The sequence below is a fragment of the Emydura macquarii genome, unplaced genomic scaffold, assembly GCF_026122565.2.
Source record: "Emydura macquarii macquarii isolate MOO-44397 ecotype Brisbane River unplaced genomic scaffold, CSIRO-AGI_Emac_v2 contig_1027, whole genome shotgun sequence".
In the NCBI taxonomy this organism is placed as follows: Eukaryota; Metazoa; Chordata; order Testudines; family Chelidae; genus Emydura; species Emydura macquarii.
Genome location: NW_027131164.1, coordinates 8,620,779 through 8,629,459, shown reverse-complemented (window position 1 = coordinate 8,629,459; position 8,681 = coordinate 8,620,779). Strand labels below are relative to the sequence as shown.

General features: G+C 40.5%; 1 long non-coding RNA gene across 1 annotated transcript; it reads right to left on the bottom strand.

The window, feature by feature from the left end:
• Positions 1-252: 252 nt before the first annotated feature.
• LOC137150822 (uncharacterized) lies at positions 253-7,762 on the bottom strand. The gene is made up of 3 exons (XR_010919075.1): positions 7,547-7,762; positions 1,648-1,857; positions 253-593 (listed from the first exon to the last, which is right to left on the bottom strand). It is a non-coding gene; the product is annotated as an uncharacterized lncRNA (long non-coding RNA).
• Positions 7,763-8,681: the final 919 nt, after the last annotated feature.

Here is an 8,681-nt window from a genome sequence, read left to right as displayed (position 1 = left end):
GGAAAGCTTAGATGTTCCCCCTGTAATAGCTACATATTTAGGGCTCATCTTTCTTCTCAGATTTGTGGAAATGGCCGTCACTGAATCAGTGGAAGTCACGTGCTACCGAGGGTGGAATTAGTTCCTTCATGTAAAATGATAATGTCTTTTGTTTTATTTTTCTTCCTTTAACTCTGAATATTATCACGTTAAAAAGAGTGAAGTTCTTTGTGTTTTAAGTTCTCAAAACAAACAACTCACACTTACTTAATGAGTTCTTAGCTTTATTGACATAACGCCATTGTACAGCATAATCATTCAGAAAAAAAAAAGTCTTTTAATTAAGAGATCTGCTGTGGTACATTTTCACTTGTGCTGGTATTATATATCCTTTCCACTGTATGTTTGCTCAGATATGCCCAGAGTACGCGCAACTGTTTGTACAGTAACAGAACTCCACTTTTCCAGTGAAGATAAAAGAGTGGCTGGTGATGGAAAAACCCAGCTGATAAAACTAACAACAGAGGCAGGGCAGTTTTGCACTTAAAAGAGATCTTTTGTCAGAGTAGATTAGGACTCTCAGTTACCTCTTCACATGTGTGTGTTGCACACCACTGAAATGGAATAAAAAGAAATACAGTATGTAGCAAGACCTCTGTGGGTTAAACAAATTAAAACTTACCCAACTTTTGCCATGCACAAGGACTTGTTCTTATACAAGCACTTGCTCTACTTTGACATTTAAATCTATAGCTAGTCATTAGAGAGCAGCACAGCAGCTCTGGAATGATTTGGGGACTAGATTTCTAAGCCCAAGGAATAAGGAACTCCATGAGAAGGCTACACGGGAGAGGAAAGATGATTCAGTGGTTAGAATGTTAGGTTGGTGTGAGAGGGACCTAGATTCCATTCCTGCTTTGCCACAGATGTCATATGTGAACCTGGGCGAGTCACTTAGTCTCGCTGGCCTAGGTGCACAAAAGGAATTAGGTATGATCCAGAGCACCATAGTCCCTAAATGTTAGGTGCCTGGAAAAACGTTGTGATTCACAAAGCCTGACTTATGCACCTAAGCTCCTATTCAACAAACGGGGAGAAACAGGCACCTTAGAATGTGATGCCTAAGCCAGCCGCTGACAATAAGGGTGTGTGCTAAACCCTGCCCATCTCAGGGAGACTGGTGCCTAAATGCAGGCTGCAGGGAGGCAACTATTTCTGCTTTTGATTCACAGTGGGGAACCTTTTTCAGAGTTTGGCTTTGTGCCAAAATGGTAGCAGTGTCTCAGAGAAAGAGGTGCCCACCTTATAACTTTTGCTCCATGGTTAGAATACTCAATTGGGATGTGGGAAACAGAGATTCAATTCCTTTCTCTCTGCCAGAGAGGAAAGAAAGGATTTGACCAGGGGTCTACCACTTCTCAGGAAAGTTCTCTAACCACTCCCCTATGAGATATCCTGATGCAGACACTCTCTCAATCTCTCCTCTAGAAGTTGTTCCACTGTGGATAAATAGTGAAAGAGTGATTGGAGCAGAGGGACTGAAACCAGGATTTCTCACCTCCCATGTGGTGTCCTAACCGCAGGACTGTGGTCATTCTTAGGGTGTGTCTACACTAGAAAGGTAAGTCAACCTATATTAGGTCGACTTACAGCCACTGTAATAATTACCGTGGTGCTGCATGTCCACACTACCCTCCTTGGGTCTGTGGTGCATGTCCTCACCAGAAGCACTTCCACCAACCTCAGGGGGGCAGAGGGAAGCCACCTGGGGTTTCTTGCCCTGGCTCCCAACAGGGAGCGGGGTCCACAAGCCCAGCTCTCCAGGGGAACAGGAGGCAGTTGGTTTCTAGCCGCCCGGCTTTCTTGTCACAGCAGGAGCTGTAAAATTAACAAGACAACTATCAGCCGATACACAGACACTGCATTGCCCTAACTACACACATTAGTCTTACGCCTCTCGTGGAGATGGAGTTGTTATATCAGTGTAATAGGGCACTTACATCGGCGGGAAGAAGGCTGTAGTGAAGACACTGACATAATTAGGTTGATGTAAGCTGGCTTACCTTGATCCTAACTGACAGCCCTCAGACTCTGACTGGGTCAATGCCTGTTCCACAGTGGAGAAATGCTTAAATAGCCATTGGGCCAGAGAGAGTGAGAATGACTCTGTAGTCCAGTGATCAGAGCACTCTGCTGAGAGGTGGGAGACCCCTCTTCACATTTTTTCTCCCCTTTTGCCTGACTGGAGAACTGAACCTAGTTCTCCCACATCCCAGGGAAGTGCGCTGATCACTGGGATGAAAGCTCTAAGGTAAGCAGCACCACCTCTTCCCTCCTAAGACCTAACCTACCCCCTATGTTAAGCCTACCTACTGAAAGTCAGGCTGGGCATCATGCTCACAGCTGCAGTGTGAACACACCCTTTTAGGCACTGAGTGAGTTGAAGCATCTGCAGGGTTTGGCAGATCATAGTGGAGCCAAAACTGGGACTTAGGCCCCTAAACACAGTCTTAGGTACCTAACTCCTTTTGTGAATCCAGCCTCTGTGCCCCATTTTCCCATCTGTAAAAAGGAGATAATAGTACTTCCCTACCTCACAGGGATGTTCCGAGGTGCTCAGATACTATGGTGACCATATAAATACCTAAGGTCAGTTGGTAGGTTTTGTGCTAAACTCATCTTTCCTCTTCTGGCCCATCATAAGAAATACCAACTTTCTGTCCTGAATTGTCACCTCCAAATGATGATGGAAATCCTGATTTGCTGTTAATACTGTGACATTGCTACTACGCATCTTTGTGGAGATGGTGTCACTTTCTGGAGTGAAGTCACAGGATAGATGTGACAATCCAATCCTGCAGGCCTTATCAGTGACAGTGGTCCTATTGACATCAGGGGATTTACTCAGAGTTAAGTTTACAGCAATCTGGATCGTAGTTTACTTTCATTAAAACACAACAGTGTATTACAATGGCGGACACAAAACACTATTATGAACACCATTATGTTTGGAGCGTAGCTGTAGAATATAAGGGTGATTTTACATAAGTAAGAGCATGAGAATTGGGCTCTGAATACATTAAGTAAAATGTTCTCTTATTTCGTAATCATTTATAAGTTAGTATAGCTTTCCATCAAAGATATTTTTAAAGACTATACGTCAATGAAATAATGCAGTGACTTAAAGCAAAAAGAACCAGGGCATTTGAAATCAAGGATATTCTCAGTGACTTACTCTATTTATTCTGTTTTCACAAGGGTGTGAGCTATGGCTGGAATACCAGCACTTGCTTCCCATTTTTTAGCTTTTAGAAATTTTTGTTAATCAAATCTCAGTGCAATTTTTGTATGTACTGCTTCTTAACATCTAATTTTGCATACTATTGTTAAACATACACTTTCCTGGAAGCACACTCTTATCTTTAGTAGAGCTAATGTTGAGATTACCACATAAGGGCATTGGAAACTCAATCTGCCCAATGCTATGCATCTGAAAGCAACCTTAAGTTGCTACATGTGTTCTTGCTACTGACCCTTAGAAACTCACAAAGAACAACAGCTCTGCTAAGATTTTGATCTGCCACTGGTGTTTTGTACAGTCTTCTACTACAACTTACCCTAGCTTTCAAATAATAACTTCACCCTGTTGCACCTTTTACATGGAAAATATTTTTTAAAATGTGTAATGTCTTTATATATGTTTCACATGTGTATCTCATTAGAATTTATGAGACCTTCTGGTCTTAACAAGATTTTATTTAAAAAAAAAAAAATCTAACACAAGCACCTCTGAGAATGGATCAAGCCGCCTGATTGCTTTTTCAAGTGTTTCTGATTCTTTTTATTTGCGTGGAGGGGGGAAAGTGTGTTGTGAAAAAAACAACATCTTCAAGTTCTACTGTTCCAGTGAAGCCGTAGTACAGTAGCTGATTCATTCTCCCTGAGCAAAAGAATTGAGCTTACTAGTATTCACAACCCCAAATATTCAAAACCCAGAAATTTCCATAGCCTTTGAGTGGCTTAAAAATATGCAATGTTTGTGCAATAAATTGTGTTCCTTCTATTCATCGTCTCTTTGTTGAGCCTTTAGGGTGTCCTTTGGTCATTTTTCCAAGCTTTTTTCTGCAACTTACTTTTTTAAAATAATGAATTCTCCCATCATCACATGAATTCCAGTCAGGACTGGAGCTGCACTGTGCTAGGTGCTGCACAAGCATAAGATAATGGGTTTGATTCACCACTGCACTGTTCTAGTTTCAATGGAGTAACACCAGTGTAAAACTGGAGTGATAGGCTGGTGACTCAAACCCAGGATGTTGCTTGCCCCCAAAGATTTTATAGTCTACCCTAAGACACAATACACCTTGAGACTTTAACAAACAGTAGGAGTGAAGCAGTGAGGAGAACAAACCCAGCAGTGATAATATTGTGCACTTTAGGGTGACCAGATATCCCAATTTTATAGGGACAATCCCAATATTTGGGGCTTTTTCTTATATAGGCATCTATTACCTCTCCTCCACCCCATGCCAATTTTTCACACTTGCTATCTGGTCACTCTACACTTATCCCGCCTACAAGTATGCACAACTTGGAGGGCAAATTCTCTTTTGACTTCAGTCCTTTGAAATCAATAGTTATATTAGCAGACAATGTGGCCTTTGCTGTTCACATTCAGGTGTGTAATTTTATATGTATTATAGTTTTAAGAACCTCTGCCTGCTTCTAATTTCATTTATTCTAATATATTTTTTCAAACTGCTGCCTGTTTCTGCATACTTTCTCCTAAACTTCTGCCTATTTCTATCACTTTTCTTTCTAAATCTCTGCTTCTCTTTCTTGGTCTTTAAAAATTTCTGTTTGTATATAGTTTTTATTTTAATCCTCTGATTTTTCAATATCTGCCCACAATCTCATAACAGCTAGGCAAGTGCTGAGTTGTGATGACTGCTCCTGTCCACCTAAGAATTAGACACAATCAGTTATTTTTGCTATCTTGTCCCACCCACCCTACCCTTGCTTGCCTTTTGTCTCATCCTCCTGTTATGTCTTATAAACTGTAAAAGTTAGTGGATCAGGGACTGTCCTTTACTGTGTGTTTGTACAGCAGCTAGTACAACAAGACGCTGAGATTAAATTAAATAATACTCATTTTAACCTATTTCTAGTCTGCTTATTTATTTGTTCAATTATCTGAAGCCTTTATCTTGTCTCCCTCTCCTTCCCTTGAAACGGACACCCACCTATTTTTATTAGTACAAATATTTCCTCTTGGTCAATTTTGTAAAGTTCTGCAAGGTGTCTGTCTCAGATTTCTCTTGAGTTGTTTCATGTTGTGAATCTTGCATCTCTTCTCCATCATATAAGCAACAATGCTGAAGGCATTCCCTGTGCACCACAAAGCATCCCTAAGACGCCATAGATGAAACTGATGTAGTATGGAATTGGCATAATCACATTTTAAGTATTCATTTTAAACGTGGGAGGCCAGTTAAGTAAAGGAATCCCTAATTCTGAATGCCAAGTTTATTATTACTATTGATTTGTCAGTATTGCATTTTGCTCATATGTGCTTAGGGAGAAATTTTCAAAAGGGGGACTACTAAGGGATTTAGACACTGAAGCCCCATTGAAAGTCAGTGGGATTTAAACTCCTAAATCCCTACAACACTTTTGAAAATCTCCCCCTTGATAAGTATTTTGGGTGGATGTAATAAAACAGAGCTTCTCCCAGGTCCCAGAGACACACAGCTGCAGTCACAGCCTGCAGGCATTTTATTAGCCAAACTTCAAAATGCTTCTTTGTTCACCCCGGGCTATAAGTCCCAAAGCATTTTCCCCTTTCAGGTTCTCACTCCCTTCCTAGCCAGGGTCCTCTAGCAGTCTTCTTCTCCGCTACTTCCCTAGCTCCGACTCACTGGGTCTATTCATTCCCCAGGCACCCTCTTTTAAAGCCTAATTTGTGTCATCTGATGCAGCATAGGCACACTGGTCCAGCTTCCTCTTAAAGGATCAAGGCTATTCAGTTATCCTGTTGTTCACTGTAAGCCCAGGATTCAATATTCAACCTTCTCCTCCCATCAGCCTCAAATTGCTTTACTATGGTGATTTGGTCCCATGATGTTTGGAGGAAGCAAAAAAGATTTCTTGATCCCTTGGCTGCACCTTCTGACACATGTCAGAATGTCTCACTCTTTCAAGGTTTAATCTCAGTAATACAAACACACAAGGCTTCTCCCTGTGTGACCCTTCCTTGCTGGCTAGTCCAAAACCCAAACACATTGGTTGGTTAGGCTGTTAAGGTATTTTTCATGGCAATTTTCACACTCGCTGCTTTACAGCTGATTCAGCTGCTGCTAATTCAAGACCTCTTTGTGGCAGTTGTATCTAATGGCCCCATCTGAAACCTTATATGCTACTTAACATATTATTTAAAACAACATTTCTTTGTTCAAGCATATTTATAAGAACAAATATACATAACTTGAAAAAAAAAGCTTCTGCTAACTTTTTCTTTCCTATCCATAGAAATCTCCATTCATCCTAATGGGCCAGAGCATTAGCTGGTGTAAATCAGGGTAGATCCATCGATTTCAGTGGAGAGACGTTAAATGAGACCAGTCGAGGAGCTGGTGCTGCATGTCTTTATAGTGTAAAATAGTATTTCCGGAGCTAAGACTTTGTTTACCTACAAACTTGCACCACTTCTATGTGGATCCTTTTATTTTGGTTTAAGAGTGGTTTGTTTTGGTTTTGCTTAACCTGTTCCTAATTTCTTCAGCAAAATTGAAAGAAGTCTGTTTTAAACCAAAATAAGAGCATCCACACAGTCTTTTGCACCTGTTTAACTGAGCGTATATCTATACTCAAAATGCTATAGCAGTGCAGCTACAACTGCACTGCTGCAGCACTACAGTGTAGAAACTTAGTACAGCAAACAGAAGGGCTTCTTCCATTGTTGTAGTGAATCAACCTGTCTGAGAGGAGGTAGCTGGGTTGACAGAAGAATTCTTCTGGTATCTACATCAGGGTTTAGGGAGGCTTAATTACATTACACACAGCATGAAATTTTTCAGTGTTTTCTTTGCAGTGTAGACCAGCCAAGAGTCAGTTTAAAAATCACACCTTTAATTAATATGGTGCAACTCCATGTTAGACAGGCCCTAAATGTCTTAACAACTATGGATTTGTTCCAACTAGGAAAAAATTTGCTCTGACAGATATGTTGGCATCTAATGCAAACTCCTGCAACAGTGCAAAATGGGGCTTGTATGCAATATCTCTACATTGATGTGGTTAACCCAGCAAACAAATTTCCCTCAGCTAGACAAGCCTTATGTCCCTTATGAACCCCTCTGGTGCAAAATAGCATGGAGGGAAACAGTGATTTCATAACTGCAAGCAGCATTAATGCTCAGTCTTTCACAGATCTTGATGGGACAGGGAAATGTAGCTTACTGCAGTGTTTCTATCTTCTCCTGTACTCATCTGGCAAGCTTGTACATTTTTCTGGGGAGGGATCAGAGCTGCAGAAACTACACAGAGCAGGAGCCTCCTACCTGCTTACCTTTACTTTCAGCTGCGCCTCCTTGTGGTTTTATTCCCATCCACTCTGTACAAGCAATAGAACTGTCTATACCACATGGCTTGGGTTGTCTCTTACATACTTGGGATCAGTTTCATCTCTGTATGCATCCACTAAAAGCAAGGGAGCTGTAGCAAGGAACACTTTAGTCCTTATCTTTTGTGCATTTCAGTTCATTAAATACATTCATTAATTAAATAAAATAAATCAAATCAACCCATTCTTCCTGGGAGAAGGGAGGAAAGTTTTTAGATGTTCAGGGATAAACATTTCTTAATTGAAAACAAAACCCCAGCTAAATTAAAGCAACACCTTGGGTGGTTTGCTAATCATGTTAGTAATTTGGGGCTTGCTGACCATTTCTCTTTCAGAGTAAGAGAGAAAACATTTGCACTTTAAACCCAATCCCCAGAGGAAATTGTCTGAGCAGAGGCTATAAGCCAGCTTCTCAGTTGGTGACTTCAGGGGTGGGAACAGTAGCTAAGTGAGAGAGCAGCTGTTCTGAGAACATACAAAGAACAGGTAAAATGGTTAATTTCATTCAGAATGTATGCAGCTGTAGCTAAAATAAAAATTCTAAATGTGTAGTTAAAAAAAATAAGTGCCATCTCCTCAGATGATGTGAATTAGTAGCTTCATTGAATTCAATGGAGTTATGCCAATTTGCACCAGCTGAGAATAAAACACTTTCATTTAGTATGATACCAGAGGTGTGATTATCCAAGCTTATTTTACCTAGGGTTTCTGGAATATAATGGGATTGCAATAGTTACTCAAATGCAGGCTCTGGGCCCATAAGGGTTTTATATGTCTTATGAAACCGTGGCCCCTTAAAAAGACGAGGTTAGAGAAGGACAAGAGTGCAGTGATGATTTATAATACACATTGTAATACTATGTTTTCTATTTCTTCAGATGTTTCTGAATATAGGGATAAAACTAGCTTGAAGAGATGACTGTTGACCGACGTGTACATGTTGCTGTGAACTGAATTATTCTTTCGTGAAAGCAGTGCTTGTTTTGGTCTTTAGTTAGATGTTTGTCTAATAGATTTTTCTCAGAGAAGAGGTTCATCTTAACAAAAATAATCAGCTTCCTTGTTGCCACAATAAGTAAAT